Source organism: Equus asinus, chromosome 24 (assembly GCF_041296235.1).
Source record: "Equus asinus isolate D_3611 breed Donkey chromosome 24, EquAss-T2T_v2, whole genome shotgun sequence".
Taxonomy (NCBI): Eukaryota; Metazoa; Chordata; class Mammalia; order Perissodactyla; family Equidae; genus Equus; species Equus asinus.
The window spans coordinates 55,480,935-55,507,354 of record NC_091813.1 but is presented as its reverse complement, the minus strand read 5'-3'; the positions used below and the strand labels follow the sequence as shown (position 1 = coordinate 55,507,354).

At 38.0% G+C, this 26,420-nt stretch overlaps 1 long non-coding RNA gene across 1 annotated transcript in view; it reads left to right on the top strand.

Moving 5' to 3' along the window:
* The first annotated feature begins 1,386 nt into the window (after positions 1-1,386).
* LOC139041815 (uncharacterized) overlaps positions 1,387-26,420 on the top strand; it is a 116,234-nt gene continuing 91,200 nt past the window's right edge. Inside the window, exon 1 of the long non-coding RNA XR_011497786.1 lies at positions 1,387-1,901. This is a non-coding gene — a long non-coding RNA (uncharacterized lncRNA). The remainder of the gene's footprint in view (positions 1,902-26,420) is intronic.

The window sequence follows — 26,420 nt, the reverse complement described above, 5'->3', positions numbered from 1 at the left end:
ATTTTGCTTTCCTGGAAAGGCCAGGACTTCTTAGATGTTTTGATCTGCCATTTTAGTTCTTTTATTACTTTAGAAAATTTTTATGTTGTGTCTCGGGATGTATTTCCTGTGCCATTTGTTGCGTGGGCTACACCACATATACTGGACTCCTTGGCCTGGATCATCTTTTCCTTCCATGTGTATCACGTTCTGCTTGATTAAACTCTTAGTCCATGTCCTTTACATGCACTTGATAATCTCCTGCCTTTTTGTGTGTCTGTGGCTTGATGTTTATAATCTATTTATTGTTTTGCAAATGCTGTTTGGGCTGTTTGTTTCTTTGGCTCTGGAGTTTCTCTTTTTATTTCATTTGGTTGTTTATCTTAGCTTTGGGCTCTTATGTTATTGAGCTTACGTTCTTATTAAGTTCTTTTATAGCACGATATATCTGTAGGCAACGATCTTCTTTTCATTGGGTTTGTTTAATTGTTTTTCCAAAATAAATTCTTCATCCGGCTTTTGCATGCTGTGATCTCCCCTCACTTTTTTTCTTCACTTTTCTTTTGGTATAGTGTGTGTGTAGTTACTTTTCATTTAGCTTATGCTAAATAGGAGCGGCTCTGAACAGTCCTCTTATTGGAACTGATTCAGAGAGTGGGTGGTTGCCATTTGGCTTTTGGGTTTGCCTTTAGCTACCATATCTGAGAACAATTCCTCCCTGTGAGCTGAGTTTTAGAGCCATGTTACAGGATTTCTAGCCACTTTTTCAGAGCCTGCTGGTGGGGATGGGCTGGGAAAAGAGGTGATCTTGTTATGGCCTGAGTGCAGCCTGTGTTGGATGACCTGGCATCTGTTTTTTGTTCTTAAATTTTGTCCTGTATCTAGTTGGAGTTGTATACCTAGTCCTGTGGCAATATAATCTGCAGTCTCAGATCATTGTCTCAATTCAGAGTGAAGCTTGGTAAAATGGAGAGCCCTGAGTTTCCTTTGCATTTCTTGAGAGCTCCAGACTTAGGATCTAATAATTTGGGCATCTAATCTTGAGGACTTTACTACAACTTTTTCTAGTTTCTTATATCTCTACAGATGATGTGGCATTGGTGAGATTTGTCAGAATTTGCTTGGTTTTCCTCCTTCCCCAAGTATAGCTTCTGAGGCCTTGGTTAGGAGTCCTGCTCTGCTATCCAGAATCCTATTTCTTTCCTTGGCCATCACTTTTCCAAGCTCATGGGGTGAAGTTGCATTTCTTTCTTTGTGTGGTTGCTACTGGTGAATTTCAAGGATTTTGTTTTTTCCTGTTGTCATGCATTTCATCAACTTTTGGCAGATGATCAGTCTGCAATCTGACCTCATTCTCCCATCTACACCTCAGAGTCTCCATTTTTTACATTTCAATCATCATTTAAATTTCTAAAAACTCTGGGAAAAACAATTACATTTTTGTAATTTCTAGAGACAAAAGCTAGCTGCAGACTTTTACATGAAACTCCAAGGAATGGGCTTTATTTTTTTGCGGGGGGGAGCGAAGATTAGCCCTGAGCTAACTGCTGCCAATCCTCCTCTTTTCACTGAGGAAGAATGGCCCTGACCTAACATCCGTGCCTATCTTCCTCTACTTTATATGTGGGATGCCTGCCACAGCATGACTTGCCAAGTGGTGCCACGTCCACACCCAGGATCCAAACCAGCAAACCTCAGGCCGCCAAAGTGGAACATGCACACTTCACAGCTGCAACACGGGCCAGACCCCGGAATTGGCTTTTTTCACCTTTATCTGCTCTGATCAAGCTTTTGTTCTCTGGAGTCTGCTGCTTCTTTATTTTTGGATTATGAAGTCTAGTCTTCTAGTTTGGAAAAAATTACATCAAATATCAAATTAGTATGCACATTGACTATTCGTAAACTCCTATCTGCTGAATTCGGTAAGTATTTTAAACAGTTTTAACAATCTAGGACTTTATTGGGCCAAGTCCTTAAATATATATGTATCTGTTACATAAACTAGTTGTTTCAGGGGGCCAGGCTGGTGGCATAGTGGTTAAGTTCATGCACTCCACTTCAGTGGCCTGGGGTTCATGGGTTCAGATCTTGAGCACAGACCTACACACTGTTAATCAAGCCATGCTATGGAGGTGTCCCACATACAAAATAAAGGAAGAATGGCAAAGGTGTTAGATGACAATCTTCCTCAAGCAAAAAAAGGAAGATTGGCAACAGATGTTAGCTCAGAGCCAATCTTCCCCACCAAAAAAAAAAAAAACAAAGTTGTTTCTATGGTTGGGATGAATACCACTTTATTGAATTCAGAATTAAAATTCAGATGACTTACTATTTTAGGTTGTTATCCTTATTTATTCTATTGCTTATTTTAATATTTCAGAGTGGGGATATTATTTTCGCTTTTAACTTTTTAAATATCAGCTCAAGACAATGACAAAAATGTCCTTTTCCCAGCTGATATTTGGTTTTTATGGTCTAACAGTTTGGAAGAGAAGGATTTTGAGATGAAAGCCAGTTCTACTCCACTTAGTAGTAGAAAGAGTGGTCCACAGTTATATATATATTATATTATATTATATTATATTATATTATATTATATTATATTATGTAGTGAGTTCTGGTTTGGGCTGAATCTAATTCTGCATTCACTTTTGAGGTTCTGTCATTTATACTCAGATTGCAGAGGAAAAGAGAGCTATAACTCGAAAACATATTTTATATTTTTGTTTGTTTACCTGAAGTACTGAGAATTTCCAGGGCTCAGAGATACTCACACACTGATATACATCCAAAGAAATACATTTCAAAGGCAGATATAGGTTTGAGTCCAGTTGGTTATTTTAGAGAAGATGAGATTTATGACATGATATAATGGGATCCTTTCATGGCTTTGGGGAGGAGTGTATGTGTGTATGTAATTTCTCCCTTCATGTATATTATAGATTATGAGGAGATAAACAGCATGCATGATGTTTTTATTTTCATGATTCACATACTCCATTTCAGTGTACATAGCCTTCCTTGGTATTTCTGTTCTCTAGAACCTGTGTGGAAGGAACCCGACAAGACTGACAACTGCCCAATGCTAAGTGCCATGTCCCCAACTCTTGTCAGCCATTAACATCTGTCTCTCTGCTATACTCACATCTCTTGTCTTTTCCAGGTGCTTCTTCCATCTTTCTCTTTCTGACTAGCAACTACTCACACTCTTTTCCCCACATTTCTAAATAACCCCACTTCTGCACTTGTTCACATTATGTTTAAGAACACATTTCCTCTTTTTGTTATCATAAATATCATTTTTTCCCCATCATCAGTATTTTTACACAGCGGTTAAATTCTTTCAAGTTCAGGTTTAAAAATGTTGAAAGTCACTATTTTCCCAATTAACATATATCCTATATGGTATTCCATAGTTTGTATGTGATTATTGACATTTATTTTCTTCCATGATATCTTTGAAAGCTTGAGCAAATAAAAATGTTCCTTCTTTCAGTTCTGTTAGGTCTGGATAAGGTGTGTCTAAATATTTATAGTTAAAAACCTTGCCATGAAATGAGTTTCTTTTCCTTTTCTACTACCTAGTATATTTCAACAGTGAAGTCATGCTCTCATTGGTCTCCCCAACCTTTATGATTCTTAGCAATCTTATGGAATAAGACAGGAAAGAAAGCAGCAACAGTTATGTTGAGAGAGAAAAAATATCCCTATGCATGAAGGAATTTTAAGTAGTGTTTATATTAACTTCTATCTGTATCTTAAAAGTAAGCCTGGTATTAGCACAGTTTTAAGTATTCAAATGTAACAAAGTCAGTTTTTTTTTTTATTTCAAAGTTATTGGAAGTCCTTCCTAATGCAGGATGGCTGCAGTGACTATCTTACAGGCTTGATTATATCTGCAAGTTAATATTCATATTTGACTTTGGCATCTCATACGTATTAGCATGTTGGTATGATTAGTAAGGAGAATTACTACAGCGTTCTGAAACCCTTTATATCAAATTCAAGGCAACTGGTCACTCCTTGTGAGAAAAGATACAATGGGGAAGAAATCGTTAATCTTCTCATGAAATTCTAAGTGGGACCAGCAATAATTACAAATAAGGATGAACAGAGGAATCCAAGATGTTAGTTATGTCTTCCTCATTGCAAGTTCTCTTTTTCCACTTTCTTGGGAGTGGAAATAAATTATATGTTATTGGCCAGAGGATTCCATCACTGGTGGTAGATGGAGGACAGATAGTCCTTGGGGCAGTGGTAGTGCCATTGTTAAAACATTCACAGAGGTGAACTGGGTTAGCCTGGAATGTACACTGGTGAAAGGGAATTCATTAACTGGTTGACTGTATTAGGCATTTAGAAATACAGGAGGAATGGTAACTGTCCTGACAGTCTTGGTTGATGCTCAAGACAAGGATAAAGTGGAGAGTAGAGAGAAATTATTCAACATTTAAAAGCTAAATATGAAAGTTAGACAACCTCCTTGGAAGCATATAAAAAGACTATCATCACCTGTAGTAAGGGGAAAAAGTAAGCTTAGGACCAAGAGCAAGATTTGTCAGGGTAGCTGAGCTCCAATGAGGTTAAATCACAAAGTAAAGCAGACTTGCTATGTCAACATTGAAGTACTAGTTGGGAAATAATGGGATACTGATAAATGTGATGGGGAAATCTGAGTTGATGTCCTCATAAATCTGGAAAGGTATGTTGCCCCTGACCCCTCTTGACCTGCATAAGTGGCCTCCCCATTAGAAGATAGAATTCCCTCCTTCCTGAAAATGAAGCAGAACCCCTTATTCCCCTGCAAGGCAACAGTATCAGCCTTAGGATCTGCCCCTTCTTCCCCTTCTAACTGCTGCACCAATAACTAGAGTTAGGTTACAACATAATATGGCCAAGGACATGAAGAACCTAGTGATGGAGGAAGGGACTACAACCCAAGGAGTTAAAGGCCCCAGACTGTGTACCAGCAAGAGTTGGGAGACCACATGGGACTAGACAGTGCTCGATCAAGGTGGCTGGAAAATAAAGTTGGATAAAGGAGAATTTATCAATTTGGGACTCCTCTCCCAGGATACAGAATTTAACGCTGGCAAATATCCCTTTACTAGGATGGCTTCAAAACCCATGGAAAAAGCAATGGCCTGTGACAGGAGAGAGAAAACTTTTGCTGCTAGGGAGAGTAAATATTTTAGGCTTTGCAGGCCAGATGGTCTCTGTTGAAAGTATTCAACTCCGTCATTGTAGTGGAAAAGCAGCCATAAAATAATACGTAAATGAATGAGAGTGGCTGTGTGTGTGTTCCCATAAAACCTGATTTACAAACACAGGTAACAGGCTGGATTTGGTCTATTGTTTGCTGATCTCTGGCCTACATTAAGTGAGATTGAAATGCCAGAATTTCCATCACAGTTTCTGGAGAAAAAGCATTGGAAAAGATTCAGAGCAGGGCTCATGTTAGAGTGAATAAACTATGTAAGCCCAGAAGACCCACCAAGAGGAATGTGTTCCATGCGAAGGCCCAGAGGACACACTATTCACCAAGGCCATCAGGAATGTGCTAGTGAGGGGTCACCAGCTTAGTTACCAGAGGGGCACTCACTTAGTAATTCAGTGGTGGCTTGCCTCTGCAGGTCAGGGCTGATGATAGAAATGTCACTGCAGAACTGATAGCGCTGTGGAGGAGGGGCATACTGAAACAATGAAGGCCACGTAGTAGCATTTATGAATCAGGAGTTGGGTATACGTAATTATCATAATGTGGGGCAAGGTTGGAGGGGCAGCCTCAGGGCCTGAGCTACAGAGAGTTACGGAGATGCTTAACAGAATATGGTATCTCTAGCAGTAAAATAAATGGATAACCAACAATTTACTACTTGATCTGGACAAAGAATTCAGGGGTGGATGATCAGGAGGCTGGAGCGGTTACCTCAATTAAAACTCACGGTCCCTGGCCTTCGAACAGTTTCACACCTGGATTCCATTGACTGAAAGGCCAGATCCTCTAGTGGAAGGAGCCTGCAACACCATGGCAATGTACACGGTAATGTGTCCCCAATTCTTTCCCCAGAAGGACCTATGGAAATTTAGTCAAGTAACTCTAAAATATGGAAAGGTAAATGCCCAAACATTTTGGGAATTGTTAGTTACAGTGTCCAGGTTGCCATCATGACACCCTGTTAGAGCGCACACATATGGAAGCCAGGCAGTAAAATGCAGTGGGCTCGGGCCTGGCTCCACAGACCTACTCGGTGGTCATTACCCCAGTTTCTGATTGCGTAATTGGAATAGGCATGCTTGATATTTGGCACATTCCCACATTGACTCCTTGGCCTTTGGGATAAGAGCTTTTGTAGTAGGAAAGGTTAAATAGAATCATCTACGGCTGCCTGCCATCCCCTGACCAAACAGAACATCCATCACAATATTTCATCTGAGGAGGAACGGCAGTGATTAGCGTCACCCTTACAGATATAAAAAATCCAGCACGGTGGTTTCCATTGTATTTCTATTTACTTTACCCATCTGGCCCCTCCTGCAGAAAGCTGTGGATCCTGGAGGATGTTAGTGGATTACCACCAATTTAACCAAGTAGTTGTCCCAATTTTAGCTGCTGTGCCAGATGTGATACTGTTGCCAGAGGAGATTTACACAGTCTCAGGTACACTGTTTGTGGTTATTAATCTGGGAAATGCATTCTTTCCAGTCTGATCAGAAAAGAGGATCAGAAACTTAAATTCATATAGAACAGATTACAGAATACTTTTACATTTTTTCCCAAAGATATGTAAACTCTCCTGCCCTCTGGCAAAATGTAAACTCTCACATTCTCCACTAATCATATTCAGCTACTCAGCGCTTCTCTACCATGCCCATTATCAGCCTCTTCAATCTGTTCTGAACCTCTTAGCACCTTAACTTCTGTTCCCTTTTAGCACTGTGACCTTCTGGATGATAGAAATGTAAGTTTTCTAGGCTTCATTTCTTCACTTATAAACGGGAGTAATAATCAGGCCTCAGCATTAGTATGAAGATCAAACAAGATAAATTTTGTGTTAAAAGTTAGATGAATGTGGGTAAGACTGAGTGACCCAGACTTTGTGAAATGTAATCAGGATCTGCTCTAGTCAGCTTGGGCTGCTATAACAAAATGCTACAAACTGAGTGGCTTATCAACAACAGAAATTTATTTTTCACAGTTCTGGAGGCTAGAAGTCCGAGATCAGGGAGTCAGCGTGGTTGGGTTCTGGTGAGAGCCCTCTTCAGGGCTGCAGACTGCTGCCTTCTCATGCATCCTCCCATGATAGAAGACAGAGCAAGCCAGCTCTCTGGCCTCTTCTTATAAGGGCACTAATCCCACTTATGAGGGCTCTACCCTCATCATCTAATTACCTCCCAAATGTCCACCTCCAAATACTATCACATTGGCATTAGGATTTCAACACATGAACCTTGGGGGGAACATAAACATTCAGTCCATACCAGGATCTAACCAGGAAGGCAGAATGCACTTCAAGTAGCTACAGCAGAGGAAAGTTAATGCCGGGTATAAGTTACATAGGTGATACTGGAGAGGAGAACCAAACACAGAACACTGACGACCCAGAAATTGGCAGCAGCAAAAGTGTTCGTCACTACTAGGCTTGAAAGACAAAGAGATGAGATAAACTGGTGTTATTAGAGCCCAGGGGTTGGGTTGACCTGATGGAAACTGGAACCATGGTGGGCTTGTCTGGTGGGAGCTGAAGCCAAAGAGGAAATGCAGACTTTTTCAAAAGAAAAGGATGAGCTGACAAAAGCAAAGGATGGAGAAGGAAATACTAAAGTCACTCCATTCCCCCTACCCTCCAATATCTTCCTTCTCATTGGCCAGAAGTTAGTTGACATTAAGCCAGGGAAACACCACCTGCAGAGGTCAGCTCAGAGCACAGGAAGGAGCTGAAGCCAACAGTGTTTTCCTCTATAGGAGGCCATGACATCAGCCCACATCCTTGTGGGTAGGGGTGGTGTTTCCCATAGTTGGACTATTATTCCTGCTATCCACTTTTCTGGAAGTAGATTAATCCTGCTTTAGGAAGTGAGGAACTGGAAAGGCAGACTAATGGAATACTAATCAGCAATAGGGAATGAACTACTGAGACTTGAAAAAAAAAAAAGGATGAATCTTAAATGCATTATGCTAAGTGAAGGATGCTACACATAAAGAATATATGCCGTATGACTTCATTTATATAAAATTCTAGAAAAGGCAGCACAACAGTGACAGAAAGCAGATGAGTAGTTTCCAAGTGCCAGAGTATGGGGCAGGGGGAGAGGATTAACTGCAAAGACGTACAAGGAAAATTTTTTAGGGTGATGAAAATATTCTATATCATGATTGTGCTGGTGGTTATATAACTGCATATATTTCTCAAAACTTTTCTAATAGCACATTTAGAATTCATGAGTTATATTTTCTGTAAGTTATAACTCAATAATGTTGACCAAAACAAGTCAAATCAAATAGTTATAGACATATTTTCTTATATATAAATTCTTATACATATATATATTTAAAGGGGCATTAATTGATTCCTCAAACGTGAAAACTCCTCCAAATTTATTATCATTTACTGTTCTTACAAATTCTGATTGCTACCATGTGAGAGGCTAATTCCCTGACCAACCATTTGATTATCTTAGAGAAATGAAAGCCCGGTTTCTCTAAAATTACATTTAAAACTTTGGTTCTAACAGTGGACACTCATCTGAGTAACTGAATAGATTTTGCACTTTTCATCCAGCTCTTCGTTGTGGAAGCACAGGTAGGGTGCATGGTTCATTGAGCCTCACATTTCGCCGTGACATCAGCTGCATTAATGACTAATTTTCTACAACATCTAAACAACAAGGTGAGTTAGAGGGAAAATGACTCTGTCAAGAACTCTGAATTCCGCATGAAGTGCTTGTTTTGAGAAATTATTTCCAGCATTAAGAAACAGGACCTCCCTGGAGGGAGGACTTGAAGTACTCTTGCCTAAAATAGCAAAGTTGGACTTCTAAATTATGGAAAATGACAAACACATTGAAAATCTGGAAGAAACTTCTCAGGAGATTAAAACAAACATCACAAAGTACAGCGCATAGAAGAGAGCTGATTAAATTGAATATCATTAGGAAAAAGATGGGTGGTACAATTGGAAAACCTAATAATGTCGTGGACTGATTGGAATTTTTGGAAACACTACTTAATGGAACTTTGGCAAGACTGATGGAGGAGTAAAATTACAATTTAATGTCATATGGAACTTACTTTTAAATACCACTACTTTAGATAAGATCCGTAACATGGGATTAAAGGAACTCTATGACTGGAGAAAATCATTGTGGGGAGAGATTTGAACTCCTGATGTGGGAGAGGCTGTCTTGTCAGAAGGAAAGTCTTTGTCTCCTTGGAGCTAAGCCTGGAGATGGAGGCTAGGAAGGGGAGCTGCCTGAAATACCAAAGCGGGCATAGTTACTGCTTCCTGTCTAATTGTCAGTAACACAGCATGATCAACTTATCTCCTTTGACATATTGAAGGCGCACAAAGACTGCTGGGGAGGAGGCCGGCTGACATCACACAGACTCTAATCTTGCCTCGGAAATACATTTAAAGGAACTTTTCTGTTTCCTAGAACTGGAGAATTGGTATGAAGGTGTGTGCTAACTTTATCTGTTTGGAATTGTTCTATCTTTCAGGAGTCTTCATGTGCTTCATAACTTATCTCAGTCATAATGGGCAGAATTAGCCGTTTGGATAGATTTTTAGCCATTTAAAATGTATCATTAAATGCTATGATAAATGTGAAGGGTGAGCTTTACGCATTAGTAAAGTTCAATAATATATGTTTTAACTGCAGCCAAGTCTCCAGCATTATGAAATTACTTCTCAATGTCACGTAGGGGGTCTTAAACCTGTACTTAATCAGGAGAGTTTGGCCTTTGCCAGTGGAGTTTATACTAGAACTTTGCTATAACATCAGAGTGGTAATACAATGGAGAAGTAAAATGTCATTTCTCAACCTGCAATACAGAAACTTGATAGGCATGAAATTTTATTATCCCGAAATATGTCTTTGGTTAATCAGACTGTAACTTTAAGTGCCAGGACAATGGAATTCTAAATCAGTAAATTATTCATCACTCACATTAGGTCTTATTGACTAGGAAAAACATATAAGAAATCTTGCTCATTGGATTCTTATTTCAAAGCCATTCTGTCATTGGCTTGTGATTTTAAGTGCATTATGTTTAATGTCATCATATTCTATATAGCTCTGTTTTCTTTGAACACATAGATGTCACAGAAGAGGCTGTCAGACTAAAAGATAGACTGAATCTTGGGAGGTCTTGGGAAGCTGAACAGACATAAGGAATGTTTTGATCCCTCAAGGGTCTTCAGATGTCAGTTGGCTTATGTTTCTGGACACGATCTGTCAGATCACATTGAGCCATCTCAGTTTGATATTCTTGAGGGTTGATTTCATTAATGAAGAACATGCCAGAACCTGAGGTTATCTGCCACGAAAGATGACTTCTTCAGGCCTTGTGAGCTGAAAGATGACTGGATGACCATTTCTTCTCAAATGGAAGAAATTAAAGCTTGAGGCCATGGTGTGAAGGCTCTTAACAGCAAGCTGAAAAAACAACTAGACACACTTCAAAACTGGCTGGCAAGTGTTTACAATCAACGGGAACATTTTCAGGGCGCGTTAGGCAGCGGAGGAGGCCGGGACTGCTGTTGTGAGAACTTGGTGCACAGAGTTCTCATCTTACAACAAGTAGATGCCAAACATTCTCCCGCCTATAGGGAGAGTGATGTTGGGTTGAGTGAATGCTGAGAGTGAAAAACATGCATTACAAAAATAACAAACAGGAGATATAACTAGGAAGAAATAATATACTCTGATCTGGTGTGTGGACTTTACGTTCAAACCTCTTACTGCTTCGTGTGCTACAGGCAGCCAGACTTTAAATCCATCTATTATATTGGAATTTAATTTCTAAATTATCACTCAAAACAAGTGGCTCATGCAGATTACGAATGACTCATTGCTTACTTAAGAGGAGACCTAGAGCATTTGATATGTTACCTGACGTCTAACTTTATCTGAACCACAACAGAGTTAAACCCTATAACTATTTCTCAGGGGTTCTTAACGCTTCAGCATCGGGCGGGTGGAGGCTTTATATTGGAGCAAACAGCTCTGGTTAAGTGATCTTCTCTAGCCATGTGCATTGTGGGAGAACCCTACAGACACCCCAGGAACACGGAAATCCACAAGAATGAAGTTCTGAAATACTTTTCTATAAGTTATGAACAATCAGTCTGATAAGAGTCGTTATTTTGTTATTCCCATTAGGGGAGCAATGGTATTTCACTGAATCCAGAATAAGACATAAGCTGCTATTTGGCATTCCCACGGGGGAATAAAATTCATTGTAAAACAAGCTTTTGTTTTCTTGTTTTTGTTCTCTTCTATTTTGTTTTGTCATGTAACCTAAGAATGATATGTTTATCTTCCATGTACTCATAAGCTCTATTAAAGGGAGTTTACTACTTTTTTCTAAAGCTGACTTTTTTTTTATCTAAATTGACTTTTGACACGTTTTTCTTTCAAAACATTTTAGAACAAAGTGTTCTTTCCAAAAGAAAACTCTAGATACCAGTTCTGTTGTGTAGTTTGTAGTTTACTTGCATTTTAATTTATAGGTTAAATTTTGCTCATTCTGGAGAGAAGCTAATTCCATTCCATAGCTTGTGTTTGCTTGAAATTAAAAACAAAAAGCCTCCCAAACTTTAGACATGTTTTCTATTTCTAGATAGAAAAAATTAAAACAGCTTTCATGAGTATCAAATATTTTATAAAATAGTCTACAACCTTTTTTCTTTTTGAGGAAGATTAGCCCTGAGCTAACATCTGCAGCCAATCCTCCTCCTTTTGCTGAGGAAGACTGGCCCTGAGCTAACATCCGTGCCCATCTTCCTCTACTTTATATGTGGGATGCCTACCACAGCATGGCTTGCCAAGCAGTGCCGTGTCTGCACCTGGGATCCGAACCGGTGAATGCCGGGCCGCCGCAGCAGAACGTGGGCACTTAACCGCTGCGCCACCAGGTGGGCCCAGCTCTATGTACTTAAGTCATTACGTGTTGGTTTATTGAACAGTCTGAGGTGTGGGAAGCTACCCTGAGCCTTTCACTTGTTTCCCCATCCCTGCCTTCGACGCTGTGCTGTTGACTATCCCGTCCTCTCATTTAAGGACGTCTTGGGCAGATTCTATATCGTTATGGTCACGTTCAAGTATAAAAAACTATCGTCTTCTTACTGCTAATCTTTTTCTTTTTTTACTCATCTCTTGCAACTTTGTCCCAAGGGACTCACATTGGAGAAGAAATGTTGTCTGTTCTTTCACTCCGTCTCTTTTTCTCTGTGTGTGTGTTTTCTTTCTTTTGTTAAAAAAAGGAGGAGGAAGATGGAGAGGCCTGAAGGTCTATAATGAAATCTGTCTTGCTTCTCTTTTTGCCTTTTGAGACTCTTCTGGATAAGACACTGATGCTGAATCGCCTTTAGGGTGCATGTCTGAATTCCTTGGGGTGCCTTGTGTGTGAGGAGTGGGGTCTTCCGATTTCAAGTTTCACTGACGTGAGGGACCATGTCCAATCTGATCTTTTTCTAACCACGTTTCAGAGTCTGTTCCTGAATATTCACTGCAAAGCCTCGTACTGCTGGAATACCTAGGTGGCCATCTCGGGCTTGGAATGGGCAAAAGGGCTCAAGACTAGCTATCTTCCGAGGGATCCACCTGACCCCTGACCTTTCTGTTTCTCATGGTGGTAGTTCAGACTTTCATCAGCTGCCCTTTCTTTCTGTTCTGTCCTCTTTTTTCCCATCCTCTTTTTCTTTGTTCAAAACAATATTGAGGAAGATCAACAAGTCCACTTCATAAGCTAATGTCCAACTGGGAATGAAATAGCAATTTCCTTTTTTTTATTTTTCCAGGCACCTTTCTATGAATAATTGTCTTGAATCCACCCCTCCTCCAACTGGTACTGGGGAAGGGAGGAAAAACAATAATCCTTCCCTACAACTTCAACAATTTTCTTCCAATTCTCTCTCCTACCCTGCTTGCACAGCTAGAGGGAAGGGCCTTGTGATTATTAAGGGGAGCAGTGGATTCAGCCACCACTTAATAACCCCAGAGGAGGGATTCCAAATGTCTGTAGTCCTCTTTAAGTTGGTTAGTGTAGGCTATCTCTTTGTATCTCAGACTTGGATCTTAATCACCAATTCCAAGGCAATGAAAACATCCCATTCATCATGTTGCTACACTTACAATATAACCCAAACAATTTTATAACACAGCTCTATGTACATCAGGCATTGTAAGTATACATGTGTGTTGTGCTTATGTTCACTTGTAGTCCCATATTGTTAGTAAAAAAAAAGATTGTAAACTTTTAAAGATTATCTAGGGATGTGATTTTTTTTTAGAAGCTCTGGATATTGTCTCCATCAGTCCACACCTGACATTAATGGCTGTTAACCACGTTTGCCATGAAACTCCTCCTACTTTCATTGTTCTGAGCACCCAGATGTAATACCTTCCAAAAGCTCTTTAAATTGTTCTCATTTACCCACTCTTTAACAAAAAAAATGGATATCCCTTCTCCCTCACTGTCATGGCTTACCATTCTAAGCTGATCCCTGTAAACTTGAATTGCTACGACACCCTGACTCCAGTTTGACTCAAACACATGCTGCATGTGTTAGCCAGACTAAACTGGCTAATCTGACCAATTCAAATGGAATTTACACGAAAGCTTTCACCTACTTTAGAATACTGTCCTCTTTCAATATTTACCTCAAGGTAACTCTGCAACACACTTTCAAGGCCTCAATGGTGTTGTCCTGCCCTACCTATCCACACTTCTTTTTTAGGTCCTTTCTGATGCACAAGCTTTGCTTCAGGCACATCTGTATCTTCATCCTCAATGTCTCAGGAACACACACCTGTTCCTGTCTTTGTGTTTTAGCAAATACTTTCCCTCTCCTAATCAGAAGCCTCCTAACTTCACTCACCTGCCCAAATTATGAATTTTAAATATTACCCTCTCTTATGAAATATTTCTGAAATGCTCCAGCTCATATAGATCCTTTCTCGATTCCTATATATAGTAGGTAGACTTCGTTTTGTGTAAGTTTTCATTCAATATTTCCGCTGCTACGTTTGTTCCTCCTTGGATGCAGGTGTTCTGACTCACTAATACATTAATACTCACCGAAGTTGGTGACCTTTTCTGAGATTTCTTTGTATGCCCTAAAAGAGCTAGCATAGCGTTTGACAAGTAGATGATATTTTTTTAAAGTATAGTTTATTGGTAAATATACAATATAGTGCAGCAGAATGAGCTCTGGGCCAGCCATCAGAAAAACGATGCAGCCTTGGGAAATATTGCTTAGCATCTTTTTTTTTTTTTTGAGGAGGATTAGCCCTCAGCTAACTACTGCCGGTCCTCCTCTTTTGCTGAGGAAGACTGGCCCTGAGCTAACATCTGTGCCCATCTTCCTCTACTTTGTATGTGGGATGCTGCCACAGCATGGCTTGACAAGCAGTGCCATGTCTGCACTCAGGATCCGAACCAGCGAACCCTGGGCCACCAAGAAGCGGAACGTGTGAACTTAACCACTGCACCACTGGGCCAGCCCCTGATTAGCATCTTAAACCTAAGTTCTTTTGTCTGTAAAATAGGAAAGTAATGTCTTCTGTCTACTTTGAAAGATTGTTAAGAGTTGCAAATAGGATGTGTTTTTAATCAGAAAACAATGCTTTAGCTATTATTTTAGATATATTTAGGAAAGTTCGGTTACTCTTACTTTAAGTTCAATATAACAAAAACTACAAGCGTTGGATGGAAAGGGGATTTTTGGTTTTCCAAGTTTCTTATACCTTTCCAATGGAAAATTTTTCTGATTTGTTTGAGGAAATAAATTCATTCCATCTCTTTAGTAGACAAAGATGTTGAAGCACATAGAAAAATTTGGTGTCTGATATAAGACCAATGGCAGAACTCGAAATATAATGCAATTCTTCTAATTCCTGGGAACCTGAATATCTACTTAAGTAGTCTATATTGCTGTAAAATGAAGAAAGCAACTAAAAGTTTGAAGAAAAATTAGTTTTGGAATGTAGAGTTTTATACTTCGTTAAATCTAAAATCCATAACTTTTCTGAATTTAAAAATAAATAATGTCCTCTATAGTTTGGTTTACCATGATTTGCAGACAAAGAGGGAGTCAATAAATAGTAAAAAATGAAAGCAGAATATTCTGCCATGATATTTCCTTATGGATTCTCATTTGGCAGGTTTTGTTCCAGGATATTTCAAAATTTATATTTAGGAAGATCAACTCCCAATGTGTCTCCCAGGTTTATGACTTTATGAACATCGACTGAAACATTTGAGGGGGATGAGGTATACTTTCTCTTCCTATAACTAATAATTCAACTTAAAATGTGGAGAGTGCATATCCAGAACTGTAACTACATAAATTAGACCAAGTTGAATTTCTATTTTCTCAACATTCCACCTTGTTCTATTGAGACTTGTGATGGAATCCTCAGTAGAGAAACAAACAAATGCCAACACATCCATGCAGCGTCATCTCAGAACGGGAAAGAATGTGCTTTGTTTCACAATCTCCCCATTGTGGTAAAGCAACACTGTAATCAGGGGAAGAAACACTGACTCCGTCTTTCCCCGACCTAGAATTCTAACAGCGATGCCATAGACCATCCGACACCTTTGCCAGGGAAATTTCATTTATTTGGCATAACCCTTATTGCTAAATTAGTATTTGCTTCTAGATTCTTGAACATGTTTACCACAAACACTTTGCTCCTTCCAGCTGAAATAATGTATTACCTCAGGGACTAATTCTGTGGCTTTTGCTCAGGAAATATAGTCCCAGAAGTCAATTCCAGGCTATAAATTTAGTCTTCCCATCATGTTTTTCCAAATTCTAGTGCTGTTCTCAGACCATGTTAATAATGATTTGTTGGAAGGGTGCTAGACGTGATTATTTTTGAAGCAGAATTTAGAATTTGTTTGTTAACATAATTTCCTTATTAGTTTCCTAAATGCATTCTTCTCAACATCTTTTTAAATAGATTTTGTTTTTTTTTTTTTACAATAGCCGACAGGTTTTTTTATGTTGAGAAAAAAAAACCAGTGCACAATTTTCTGGATGAATTATTTATTTCCCTTCCTCTAATCTGAGTACTTTTAAAAAACAGGTTAAACCCATTAAAAAGTTAATTAAAACTACTTTCTACTTTGAAAAAATTGAAGCTTTATCAAGACTGTAGGTGTGGAGATGAGTTTTTATTTGACTTTTCCCTATCTGTATCCAAGAAATTTCCAAGTCCTGTAACTTATTACTTGGACTGATACTGCTTTTATCCCCATCATTTTTTCTCTGCCCTCAGCACTGTCCCGACTCAGGTTCTCGTTGTCTCTTTCCTGTTGAATTTCGGCAGTGGCTGGACTGATCTTCTTACCTCTAGTCTCTTCCTTTCAAGACATTCGTGGTAATTATTTGTGCTCTTCAGCAGTATTTCCAATTCTCTTCCTTCCAACATGTGGTAAAGCTGCACTGTTCTGTCCCTGTGTAAAATGTGAGATGTGCCATGTGTCACTTCTTGGTGGGAACCTGTATGTGGGCAAGGCTTTAAGTCACACGCCCCTCCCTGTCGTTATTGCTCGTGATGGTCATGTGTGAAGGCTCTGCCAACCAGTCCATGAATGAGGACGAAAGGGAACAGCACCCTTACCTCCCCCCTAAACCCGGGACAAACCAAGAAATAAACCTCACTTGTTTTAAGCCACTGAGAATTTTAGACTTGTTTTTGACTGCAACGTAACATAGGCTTTTGTCACTGACATACCATTCTACTCACAAAGTAAATCTTTGAAGAGTGGTCTCTTTTTTTTAAAGATTGGCACCTGAGCTAACATCTGTTGCCAATCTTTTTTTCTTCTTCTCCCCGAAGCCCCCCAGTACATAGTTGTTTATTCTAGCTGTAGGACCTTCTGGTTGTGCTATGTGGGACGCCGCCTCAGCATGGCTTGATGAGCGGTGCTATGTCTGTGCCCAGGATCCTAACCAGAGAAACCCTGGGCCACTAAAGCGGAGCGGGCGAACTTGACCAACCGGCCACGGGACCAGCCCCCCAAGAGTGGTCTTTTTAATATGCAAATCTCTCTTGCTGTTACTATGCTCAAAATTCATTTGAAGGGTCCCAAGGAAGATAGATAAAAACAAAATTCCAAAGTTTGGTACCCAAGGCCCTTTATAAACTGGCCTCTAAATATTAAGACTAATACAAGAGTTTAATAATGTGACAAATTTTAAAACTGTGAAAATGTGTAAATTTTCTATATATAATAAAATGGAATGACGATTTTTCAGTTATAATATCAACAACTTTTATTCTTCATCACTATACTCCATGCTTATGCAATTTATAGGACACATTTAAATAATACCAGTTTCTAGGTCTTTGGCAAATTTAACTCAGTATGGATTTTCCCTTAACTGTTGACTATAATCTGCTGTCAGTCAGTCAACTAACATTTATTGAGATGTAATGACAGGCACGTAAACCTTGACTGTTCACAGCGACCAGTGGGGTAAGCAGCATTTACAGTGACAAATGGAAGGGGCATGTGTTTTGGGGTCACCGAGAGCTGGGTGGGGAATCCTGCCTGGGGCACTTACTAGTTGCATCACCCGAGATGTAATTTCCAACCACTCTGAATCTCAGGCTCCTCCTTTGTAGAGTGAGGATGACAATGCCGACCATAGTCTGTTGTGAGGTTTAAATTAAGTCATGTATTTAAAGTGCTTGGCTGGGAGGTAGAGCTGTCATTACTGGTTCCAATCAATCTTTTGCAGATGAGAAAACAGAGTCTCAGAGTTGAACCCCAGTTGGGTTTCTACACTTTCCCACGTTTTGGCCTTCTGGGCTTTGTGTATTCCAAGCTGATTTAAATTTCCTTTTTCCTTCCAAATTATCATTTCTTTCATTTCCTTTTCTTTATTTTTCAATGTCTATGAACGAGAATGACCTCACTGTGGTTGGGGGAGGGGAGGCTGCGAGGAAGTTGTATGGAAGCTGTAGGTGATGGTTTGGAAAGTACTTCTAGAAGCATCCCTCATCACATCTAAAGGATGTGCATCCTTCTGTCTGTCCTTGACAGTACTTTAAGGAAGCAGTTTCTTGTGACCACAAGTAAAAACTCTGCAAATTAAGGCTCATAAACATGTAGAGCTTGCTTTCTTGTAACGATGATGTCTCAAGGCAGGCATTACGGGATTTGCTGGTAGTTTAGAAAAACAAAGAATCCAGATACTAATGTTTCTGTCATTGTACTGTCAAGTGTCTTTTCTTAACACCAGAGACTTTAAAGAGATAGGAATTGGAGTGTCTGTTAATGTCATATAGCTTTTGAAATGTAGGATGTATCCTTGTTGCTTGGAGAATCATTTCTTCCTCTTGAACAAAGAAAGGTCAGTATTTTTACTGGTGGAACCCAAAAATCTCATTCAATACTTTACCATTTATGAACTATTACGTGATAACAAAAATCAGATTTTTAGAAAACCAGCAATATGAAAATATTTGTATGTTAATTTACATAGGAAAATGGTAACCTTATATGTCAGGTAGAGAAACCATGTTAAAAAATATTTATGCAATATGAGCATGATTTGTAAGAAAAACCAATTGGTAGATATTTGCATGAGAACACAGCAGGGTGTTAATAGTGGACACTTCTGAAGAGTGAACGTTAGGTGATCTTTACTTTCCACTTCTTAATTTACTGTAGCTTAAAGTTTCTACAATGAACCACATATTTTTACTGCTACTACAAATGTAATCATTCATATATATATATGTGAAATTCATCTATTTTTCATATTTATGAAATTGGTCACGTTTTGAACTCATTAGTTATTAGTACTAATAATTTCTCAGTTAACTTAATATATAGCCCAGAAACATGTTAAATAATAGTCAATAATCATGTATTAGTTCTGATTTTAAAAGAAATTGTCTAATATTTCACTCTATTATGTGAGCTCTCATTTTTGCAGAAATATCATTTATTAAGTTACAGAAAACACTTTTAGACTTGTACATCAAACGTCTCTTAGGCATCCTACTTGAGTGCCTTGCCAGAGACTGTTAATTACTGTGCTGGAGACTGCTCATTTTTTCCTGCTGTGCTTTTCCTCTTCCTTTTTAATGATAGAACCCCCTGTGTCACAGCTGACACATGGCTGTCCAGCTAGAGGCCATCTTAGGTGTAAGTTTTGTCCACTGTGATGGGAGTGGAAGTGGTGTCTTCAACTTTCGAATCTTGTTATTATAAGGAAGTGGTTTGCTTTCTACTCTCTTTTCCCTTTCCGCTGACTGGAATCTGGCAACGACAGGGTCTGCTCCCTCAGAGCGATGAGGGAAGCCACTTTTGAGGATGCAGCAACAATACTACTCTAAGTGTCTAACCTACGTGTCCAGAGCAGCATTCTTCACATTTTAACCTCTACTGCCCCTTTCCTCGCATCTTCTCTTTCCCGGAACTCCCCAATGTTGAGAAGCGGACTTGATTTCTCTCACCTGTTCCATTCCACAAATCTGTCCCCATATTTTCACAATGTATCTCCAATCCAACCACTTCTTAGCTTTCTCTTCTTAGAGCCAACTAGTCTGATGTCCTCCTAACTGTTCTCTTATTTCTATTCTTGTGGGTTATATGTTCCCCACATAGCGAGTGTCTTTTCAAAAACGGAAATCAGATTACATCACCTCTGCTTAAATCCCTCCAATTAGCATTCTTTAACACTTAAAACAAAATCCTGGCAAGAAAGTTCCTAAGAAATCTGGCCTCTGTCTTCTTCTCTGGCTACATCTATTCTTTTTTTTTTAACCCCACTCCTGTCTACTGATATGGGCTTTCCCACTGCCCCCGAGGCACATCCTCCTCATCTCACCTTGGGGACTTTATATTTGTTATTTCTCTGCCTGAAAAGTTCTTCCTTCAAATATTCTTTTAGCAAGCTCCTCTGCATCATCCAAACTTCTCTGAGAAGTTTTTTCTCACTTGCCTTCTAAAACAGCTGCTTCTTTCTTTGACACTTTTCCCTAATCCTGTTATCGTTTTGGTTATAGCACTTAGTATTACCTAAAATTATGGTATTTATTAATTTTTTGTTATATTTAGTATCTTTCTCTCCCACTATAATGTAAATTCCATGATGGCATGGATGTTGTATTACTTATCCCGTATCCCCAGAACTTAGTACCTGACATATTGTGGCTGCTCCAAAAATATTTGTTTAATAAAACAATATTATTATTACATAAAATCATCAAAAAATTTTATATTTTATTTGTTGATATAATTAATTTATTAATAGATAGGTTGTTATCCATTTATTCCTAGATGAAACTCTTACTTGGTCATGCTTCATTTAATTTGATGTTAGACAAATTTTTCTAGAATTTTAATTGATATTTATAGATGAGACTAATCTGTAGGTTTTTGTGTTATCTTTAAAAGCCTCATAAAATGAATTTCAGCCTTCCACCTTTTCTCATGGCTCAACATTTCCCTTGTAAGAAATATTATCTGTTCTTTGTAAATATGAAAGAAAGCACTCGTGAAATTACTAAAACCAAGACAATTACTTGAGTAATTCTTTTGTGACTTTTAAAACCTTCTCATGATTAACACTGTAGCCAGGTATTTGATTTCTTCTTTTTCAATAATAACAATTTTTTTCCTGGAAAAATATTAATTTTATTGGAAGTTTCAAGTTTAATAGCAATGGCATTTTACACAGTTTTGAGATGATTTTAATACCTGTCTTCTATAGTCTTACCCCCTTCTCTTTCCCAGTTATATATATCTGTGTGTGTGTGTGTGTGTTTGATAGTTGAGATTACCGAAAAGTTACTTCTGCCTGGAAAAAAAACACAGTTTTTCTCGAATTACCTCTCTTCTTCTCCTCCTTGATTAGAGCCCTCCTACTCATTCTTTGTGTCTCAGTTCAAATAGAACTTCCTTAGGGAAGTCACTCTGATTGCCTCAGTTCAGTGGTTTTAATTGCAATCCACTATGTCTCACAGTATAGCTAACTTCAGTTAACTGTAAGCAATTATTGAAAAAAAGAAGATAACACATAGTACCTACATATATATGTGGCTTGGAAGACACCTATGTGGGTTTCTGGGGAGGTGGCAATTTTCTGTTTCTTAAATTGGTGGTGTTAAGTGGGTTTTTACTTATTGAACTGTGCAGTTATTTTCATAAATACTGAAGATTTTTGATGCTATATTTCACAATGAAATTGTTTTTAAATACTCAATGTACTATTCTTATTTTTCTCATTTTTCTGGTGAAAACTTCACCACAGGCTTGGTCACTGTTTAAAGAGAGATATTTGGGCACTATTCTTGTGGTGATATGGAGTTACAGAAATATTTTAAGTAAAAAAACCAATAAAATTTAAGAAGAATGAATCTAGAAGTGAGGAAACCAGTTATGAAGCTATTTCAGCAGTTCCCTGGAGACTGTGTTCCTGGAAAAGATGGAGTTACAGGGACTAGATTTATCTTCGTGCCTGATTCAACCAAATCACGAACAAAATATCTGAGATAATAGCTTTTAAGGCGTTGTGTATCAGGCAATAAAGAACAGTGATTCCTGAGAGACTGGAAACAAACGAGGTGAGACCCACAATTCCTCAAGTGAATTCCTTGCTAATGAGTCCAAGTCCTTGTGTAGGGAGGAAGAACCCAGGCAGAGTCCAGCAGACTCCTTAGGTTGACAAGAGAGAGCTGACCATTTAGGGAGGTCAAGGCAGTTAGAATTTGCAGGGACAAAGTAATGGGGACAAGAGAGCTACACAGAGAGAGAACGTCTGAGATATGGGAGTCACCCTCTAGTATTCAGCTGAGTACTGATCAGCTCCTGGAGGTAAGGAAACTATCTGAACAACCCAAAAGCCTTAGAAAGAACAGTGCCTAATATTCATCCAGGACCCAGAATAGTGTCTGTTCCTACCAACCGGACTGGAAAAGCTTATGACACGCTGGGCTCTAGGTAGAGCATGCAATAGAGTCTTGGGTCATCTGTGGGAAATAGTTAGCCCTAGACTGAAGGGTCCTGCCTAACAAAGCTGAAAAGCAAGACATAATAGGATCTGCTTCTAAATAACTTAACTGTGTCACAGAAAAAATTTAAACATCTATAGTAATACAAAAATGTCTAGTATCCAAAAAGGTAAAATTCATAATGTCTGGCATCCAATCAAAAATTTATGCATTCCAAGAAACTGGAAAATACAACTCATAATAAGTAGAAAAGTAACCAGTATACCTAGAATTTAAACAGATGTTAGAATTAGCAGACAAGGACATCAAAAATTATAACTGTATTCAATATATTCCAAATTTTTTGTAAGGACATAAAAGCTTAAATAAGATCCGAATCAAATTGCCACAAATGAAAACTACAGTGTCTGAGATGAAAAATACACTGGATGGGATTAATAGCAGATTAGATTTTGAAGAAGGAAAGATAGAGAAAAGATTGAATTTGAATACATAACAATATAAACTTTCTGGAGAGAAAAAGGAAAAAAAAATGCACAGAACGTCAGATATTTATGGCACAACTTCAAGGCACCCACTATGTGTGTAATTGGAATTCCCAAAGGAGAAGAGAGAGAGTTGGACAGAGAAAAAAAATATACTTGAAGAAATAACGGCTGAAAAATTTCCAAATTTTAAGAAAAACCATAAACCCACAAATTCAAAAAGTTCAACAAATCCCAAGCACAAGAAATGGAAAGAAAAGTATAGTAAGGCGTACAACAATTAAAATATTAAAAATCTGTGATATAGAGAAAAATCTTAAAGAGATCCAGTGAAAAAAGACATGTTATGCACAGAGGAACAAAGTCAAGGATGATAGCAGATTTTCTTCAAAAAGAATGTAAGAAAACAATAGGAGATCTTTAATAAAAGAAAAGAAAAAATTTCTAAAACTAGAATACTATACCAAATGAAAATATCTTCCAAAAAAGAAGATGAAAGATTTTTTATATGTACAAGAGCTGGGAGAATTCAACACCAGTAGGCCTACACTAAGAACATATTTTTAAAATTTCTCCAGATAGAGTGAAAACAGTATCTCTTATTTATTTAACTAGTCTTTGATTTATTTAATCAGTTTTCTATAGTTTTCAGCCTATAGATATTTCATGTATTTTATTATATTAATACCTAATTATTCATGTGTTTGGTGCTATTATAAATGACACCTGTTTTAAAAACTTTGATTTCTAACTTTTCATTGCGACTATATAGAAATACAATTGGTTTTTGTTTATAGATCTTGTATCCTGCAGTAATCTGTGGGGATTATGAATCAAATAGAACTGGAACTTTTAAAACTTTTTTGTTTGATATGTTTTTGCAAGTTATTACCCCATAATAATAACAAGCCAGAGACCTAGGCCAGACCACAAAGTCTGAACCAAGGATATCAGTCTCAGCTGAGGCTGTTTTTATTTTATTTTTCTGTAGAATTAAGAAATAAACGATGTGAAAGATATAGTAGGTATCAAAGACAGTGAGAGCATGAGGATGTACTTTATCATCCCATATCCAAACCATCACTGAAACTGGCAGAAACCACACTATCTTAGGAGTTAAATATCCAAGGTTCTGATACTGGCCCTGAAATTCCTTAGCTTTGTGGCCTTGGCTAAGGCATTTAACCATTGGGTATCCCAGTTTTTTCATCTGTCATTTGGGTTATAACATATCCACCTTGCAAAGATAAGGCAAATAAAGTTAAATTATGTTTATGCAAGCAATTTGCAATTTTTATGGTACATGATTATGCTGGCATAAATCAAAGACTAACCCTGCAAAATCATATCCAGTTGTACCCAACCCTGTCTTATTTGATGGTCTCTAATTCTCTCTCCATATCCTCCTCATTATACTCAATAAGCTTTATAGTCATAATTATCTTCATTGGAGTTCAAAATCCAAACTCACAGTCCAATGCTCTCATTCAGCATTCCCCAGTTATCTTTTTGTTAAAAATAGTATTTGTTGGGCCAGCCAGGTGGCGTAGTGGTTAAGTTTGCATGCTCCACATTGGCAGCCTGAGGTTTGTGAGTTCAGATCCCAGGGGTAGACCTACGTGCCGCTTGTCAAGCCATGCTGTGGCAGCATCTCACATACAAAAAATAGAGAAAGATTGGCACAGATGTTAGCTCAACAATAATCTTCCTCAAGCAAAAAGAGGAAGATGGACAACAGATGTTAGCTCAGGGCTAATCTTCCTCACCAAAAAAAAAAAAAGAAAAGAAAAAATAGTATTTGTTTAGTGCTCTACAACTTCTAAAGCTCTATATTACTGAACTTGAGTCATACAACAACCCAGTAAGCTACCTATGGGAAAAGTTATCTTGTTAGTGTGGCAGTTGCATTGTAGTTTATGTCCTATTTTCACCTGCAAATATTTGAACTCATAGAAGTTCCAAATCACCTTTTCCAGATAAGAAAACCGAGGCTCAGAGAAGCTAATTGGAAAAAAGAAGAAATAGATAAGTAGTTGTCAATCCATGGGTAAATCCAGGTCTCCTAACGACAAATTCTCAGTTTTGCCTGCTAGGTGATCATCTCTTCTCTTTATAATGGTTCCTACTGATAGTATCCTCATGTGCATTTACTTGGTCCACATTAATCAGCAGTTCAGTACCTAAACTACATATTTTAAAAATTATAAATCTCTCACTTATTTATTTATTTTCCCAGTTCCAGAGAAATAAAATATGATGTACTATGACATAATATAATGCAATATAATTGAGATTAGAGGGAGTAAATAGCCAATGTTTTATATAAAGATGACAAAGGTAACCAATTTAAGCATTCTCCATAAAATGGTAAATAATAAGACATTGAACAGGGAATTAAGCTGCTTTCTAACACGCCTTGAGACACATCCTCTCTCCCTCACTTATTATTTTGTTGGAAGTACTTCAGTTCTTAGAATATCAATTATGATATTGTTCAACTCTAAGCACAAAACATAATGCAAAATCAATTGTAAATTTTGTCTGCATTACTGTGTCATTACTCTTTGTATTTTTTACTATTATTATTTATATTCACATCTAATCTGATCTCAAGGATTCAGATGTTCATAACATTTCAAAAACACAATCTTCTTCAAGAAGAAATAAGCCATATTTCTGTTAAAAATGTTTGTTGAGCTATGTAGTAATAATTAAATGCCAGAAAAGTAGCATGCGTGTTTCAAGACAGTACAAAAACCAGTTAAATATGAGGAAAAAGTATCCCCTATCCTCATTTTCTCCTCACTTGTGCCTGGGTGAATAAAATTCAGGTTCAAGCATCGCATCAGCTGAGGAGTAAGTAACGTTGAATCAAAAAAAAGAGAGGCAATTTTAATATTTAATAAGATGTAAGAAAGATTGAAGGTCTTACAAATTCCCTTAAATGTAAAACCTTAAAAACATGGAAATAATAAAAAATAAATCATAACATTCAAGCAAATGATGAAAGGTATTTAATATTATCATTAATAATAGGATGAAGATGCAATAATTTACACTTGGGCAAAACATCATACTTTACAAGTCTTTTCTCATATCAATTCATTGTTTATTGCCTTCAATTTCTGTTCCTCATTTCTTGCTGACTTTGATAATTCTCAGTAGCAAAAATTTGAACTGTAGCACTCACAGTTGCAAAGAAGTCCACATCAAAGAAGTCTAGATTTCCTCAAAAAACTTCCAAAAGGAACTAATGGGAGATGACATTCGGACAAGATAAGAGGACTCGTCTTCCTTTGCTGTTTCATACAGACAGTGAAATGAGTTTGTCTCATTATTTTCCGTTTTTGTGTCATTTTTTGACATACTTCTGGCATATTATATCCTGTCCTCTCCTCATGAATTCCACAAAGAAAGGAAAAAATTGAATAGCCCAGCATTTCTGGATGTGGCAAATCACCACCGTGAAGAATTTGGGTGATCGTCACCTATTGTCCTCGATTTTGATATTTTTTCCTTTTTCTATCCACATGTCCTTCAACACCTACTCCATTTTCCCACACCTGCTAAGGTCTCGTAGTTGGACAAGCAGTAGATGAGTCAAACACCAAAACTGCAGACTCATCAGCCCTTTGACATGCATTTTGTAACTAAACCTGCTGCAAATTGAAAAGCAAGTGGAGATTTTTTCCACGTTTTTAAAAGGACAAATATATTACTGCCAAACAGACATTTTGTTAATAAGGAAAC